The sequence below is a fragment of the Rhinatrema bivittatum genome, chromosome 16 (genome assembly GCF_901001135.1).
Source record: "Rhinatrema bivittatum chromosome 16, aRhiBiv1.1, whole genome shotgun sequence".
In the NCBI taxonomy this organism is placed as follows: Eukaryota; Metazoa; Chordata; class Amphibia; order Gymnophiona; family Rhinatrematidae; genus Rhinatrema; species Rhinatrema bivittatum.
In genome coordinates this window covers 51,210,283-51,215,058 of record NC_042630.1, presented here as the reverse complement: position 1 = coordinate 51,215,058, position 4,776 = coordinate 51,210,283, and positions in this window count along the sequence as shown.

Sequence of the window (4,776 nt, the reverse complement as noted above, 5' to 3'; positions counted from 1 at the left end):
AATTGAAGGATCGGGGTGTTTTTTTTTTTTTAATAAATGTGCCCCGCCCCCCCCCCCGCACTAACCAGAAAAACGAAGTTTCCCCGAAGTTCGGGGAAAATCCATTTCATGGTTCAGGTCCCCCGAACAACTATGAATTATTCAATTTCGTTGAAATTGCCTAATTCATGATAAATGAATGCACATCTCTAGTTATCACTGCTGTGTTTTTAAAGAGAAGTGTGAGTGTTGCTTCTTTCTATCAATGCATATAGATATGATTACTGTCCAGCTATATAACTGAATATCTAAATATAACATTTTAATAAGGGTTTCTGTGTTTAGGTTTTACCTGAGTAAGTAACAATAATAACACCCCCCCCCCCCATTAAAACAATGTAATCACTTTATTGAATAAAAGCCCCACATCCTATCAATCCCTCATGTGTCTTAGATCTGCTGCTCTGTCTGAATGCAGTAAGTCTTGCTGATGAGCTTTGAGTAATTTGAAGTGGACAAAGTATGGAACCTGGGAGACCAAGAAAGAATGAATTATAGTAATCGAGGCTGGAAAAGAGGTCAATATTCAACCATCTAAGCACATATATTTGTCTTCCTCCTTCCAACCCCCTTGCTCAGTGCCTAAATTTATGCTCCTAATGATGGGTGAGAAAGTAGGAAGAGTGAGGACTCTGGAAGTATGGGGATAGCTTTCCTAAACCTTGGTGCTATCCCTATGCCTAGAGCCAGTAATCACCCACCTGAGCTGGAATCCCATCCCTCCTGAACCCTGACACTTATGCCACTTATAAACCCACCTCCCTCCCCAAAGACTGCAAACGTTTACCATCTTCCCACCAAACCCTAATGTAATCACTCACATCTATCCTCTGAGCCATGATCCCCCTCCTCCCACCACCTCTCCAGAACAAGGATGCTCTAACAGACCCCTTCCCCTACATTAAATGCACAGGACCATCAACATGCCAGCCTGATTCTGGAGGGTCTTTCATCTTCACAGGCAGGAGGGATGTAATCTCCCTTCTGCACTGAATGACACCAAGCAACAGGAGGCATCATTCAATGCAGGTCAGCAAAAGATATGCAAGCAAGAAAGACGTCCAGAACAAGGCATGACCCTTCCCTCAAAAGCTGATAATCTGAAGGAAGTTTGATCACCGCAGATACGATTGATGAGGGAGGTGGTACAGAGAGGGGAAGGAACTGTAAGGGCTGTAATAGCTGGAAGGTGAGAGGAGGAAGAGGTTTCTCAGAGAGAGCAACTCAGAAGTTCTGGGATTTGAGGTGGGAATTGTAGACAAGAGAAAGAGGCAGGAGGGAAGGAGACTTTGTAAATGGAATGGGGTATAAAAGACTAATTAAACCCAAATGATGAGCACTGATCATAGAAGTGATCCCTAGATGAGACTTTCTCAAAACTTCTACAGGTAACAGGAAATTCCCTCACCAGAACTGGAGCAGAGCAGAATGAGAGATCCAAAACTTATTTTCCCCACAGATCAATCACTTCTAAACTTTCCTGGCAACTTTGGCACAAAGGAGAAAACTTCCCTTAATTGTCTGTGAGACTTTTTAATTTCCCAGAGAGATGGAACACAGTTTTCTCTCCATGTACCTTTCTTAGCACATTTAAGACAATCGAGGTGCTCCTCAGCTTGATCATTAATGGAGGAGAGGAGGCAGCGCTGCTGGTCAGCAGTTCTAATACCTGCCACTTTAATGCCTAATGTGAGCTGCTTTATCTCATCAGATACAATTTGGTTTTGTTCAGAAGCTTCCACAGGGCTCGGATCCTCCTAACCAAGAGCAGGTGAGAGAGATCACCCTGATGTCCTACAAATATATTTTTCATGCCTTCCTCATGATCGACTCCACCATCTGTGAAGGAGAGGAGCCGCACAGATCTGATGTATCAGGGTAGGATGAAGTCTGTTTGAAGGAACCTTGGCGAGTTAGAGGCTGTGTCCCCCTTTATCAGAACATCACTGTCAGCTCCTGGCATTAAAGACAGAAAGAAAGGAAAGATCATCTCTTAGCTTTCAGTTCCTCCTGGTCCTGTGGTTTTAGGAAGGATCCCTTTTTCAGAGAAGCGCCGGAGCACTGACACTGTTATCACTGCTGTGTTTTCAAAGAGACGTGTAAGTATTGCTTTTTTCTATCAGTGCATATAGATATGATTTCTGTCCAGCTATATCCAATGAATATCTAAATATAACATTTTAATTAGGGTTTCTGTGTTTAGGTTTTACCTGAGTAACACCAATAACCCTCCCCCCCCCAATTAAAAAACAAATGTAATCAGTGTTTCTTGAATAAAAGTTCCACATCCTATCAATCCCTCATCTGTCTTATATCTGCTGCTCTATCTGTGCAGCTTTTCTTTTTTGACAGCTCTTCAGCTCGAGAGGCTGAAAGGGAAAACTTCCCCAACACCAATTTTTGGGGCATGCACTAAACATTTTTCTTTTTTTTTTCATTATTTCCTTTTATTTATTGTTTATTTAATTTTGTTGCATTTATTTAAAATGAAATAAAAAACAAGCAACAACATAAAGTACAAAAATGCAAAACAAATGAAGGACCCAGGCAAAGTTTCAACCAAGTGGGTAGAATCAAAAGCTGCTGTCAACAAACAAGCTTTTACTAATTTTGCCTTTCTGCTTTCTATTTTCCAATTAGCCAGCCCGCTGAACCCCCAAGCTCTCCACACAACATCTTACCCCATGTGCAAGTCTTCTATTGGCAGGAGCGATCCTCAGTTGTTCCTGCCCTACCTGTCCGGGTTTTAAAAAATGGATATTGTTGACCTGAAGCCAGTGCCATTAGGTAGTGCAGCACATTCTGCATTTCTCCTGTTTGCTTGTAAATGTACCTAGACAGACATATCTATATAGAAGCTGGAAACTGGATTCACCTTGTCACATAAAATTCATAGGAGTATATACTTACACATTTTTGTTTCATTTTAAAAATTGTTTTATTTCTTGTTTCTTTAATTTTGTTTAATGTATCTGATGCAAAATAAATTACAAAATGAATGAAAAAAAAAGCATCTTGCCTGGGGGTCACTGACTCCAGCCCACCCTACCTACATCTCTGGCCCCTCCCTAGAACCCCTTTGGAAGCCCCTTCCCCCATTAACCCATCCTAGGGCTCCAAAGTCCAAATGGGGCAGGAGAAAGCCCCGGTCGTTCCTCCGCCACCGATGCCACATATCACAATGGCGCTGGCTGGGGGCAGGCCTGGGGTGGGGCTTGGCTCGCGGGTTTTAACAGAGTGGGGGTTTTGCAGCTGACGTTGGGGGGCTGTGATTTGGGGAAATTAAATGAAAAACAAATGAAATTGCTTTTTGTTTTCCCTTTATTTGGATTATAAAAGAAAATGAAACATTATAGGAAGTTTCATTAAAATGTCCTTTTTCATTTGAAATAAAAATATATTCCTAAAAACGAATGGATCAAGTCTAAAAGTTACAACTAATAATAATAATACTAAGAAGAAAATAAGTAAAAGAGAGAAGCCTGACCTTCTATATTATCAGAGTTTGTCAAATCGCCCAACAGCAATGGATTCATAAAATTGGAATTCCCTTATATTGAGACAAATGGCCACATTTTTAATTGCCCACATGCGTAAAAAATGGGGGTTACGTGAGTGGCGGGGCCTTGTGCGCGCTGCACATTTTGAAAGTGGCCTGGCCACGCACATAACGCTCATTACATGCAGAAGTGCCGGGCTGAAGGAAAGGGACAGTACGGGGGGCGGGGAGGGTCGGTTTACCGCTGTGCCGGGGAAGTGATTGCCGACGCGTGCATGTGGCTTCTGCTCCAATGGAAGAGTAAGCAAGAAAATAGTAAAAAAATAAAGGTAGGAGAAAGGGTTTATGGGCTGTGGAGGAGAGGGGAAGGGAGATTAGGTAGGGGGTAGGGAAGTTCCCTCCCAGTCCGCACCTTAATTGGAGCAGACTTGGAGGGAACTGGGGAAGGCCGGGATGCGTCACCGTGCGGAAATTGCAGAAGTCTCCCCCCCCCCCTGCAATTCTCTGTAACTGTCAGTCGTTCACCAATGTTACCCCAAACTTAAATTTGCCCCCTCAGGAGTCTATGCATGTTAGAGAGGTCAGGACAGGATGACTCTAGACTGACTATCATATATTAATATAGGAATGAAGAACTTAAATCTAGCAGCCCACACTGAGAAAGCATTTCCATGTTTGTACCTCATAGAGAGAAGTGCAAACATGGAAATATACCCGCTATGCTAAAGAATGCAATCGTAAAGCCAATTCTGAAACAACCAGACTTAGACCCTACCAACTTAAAAAAATATAGACCAATTTCAAATGTACCATTTTTGGCCAAATTAATTGAGAAAGCAGTCAATAGACAGTTAAGTGAGCATTTGGAAATTAATGAGGTTTTATATTCGTCACAACACGGCTTCCGTAAATTGTATAGTATCGAGACACTGCTACTTTCTTTGTCAGACACGGTCCTTAGGGGGTTTGTCAGAGGTCAAAGTTTTCTGCTGGTATTGTTAGACCTTTCAGCTGCTTTTGATATGGTGGATCACAATATTCTTCTTAGCAGATTACAAGATATTGGACTAACAAATATCACACTAAAATGGTTTAAATCATTTTTAGACAATATAACTTTTACTGTGAAGATCAAAGATAGCATCTCGGAAAAGAAAAAACTATCAACAGGAGTCCCACGGTGCTCAGCCTTATCGGCGACCCTTTTTAATATATATTTGCCCTACTGTGTCATCTGC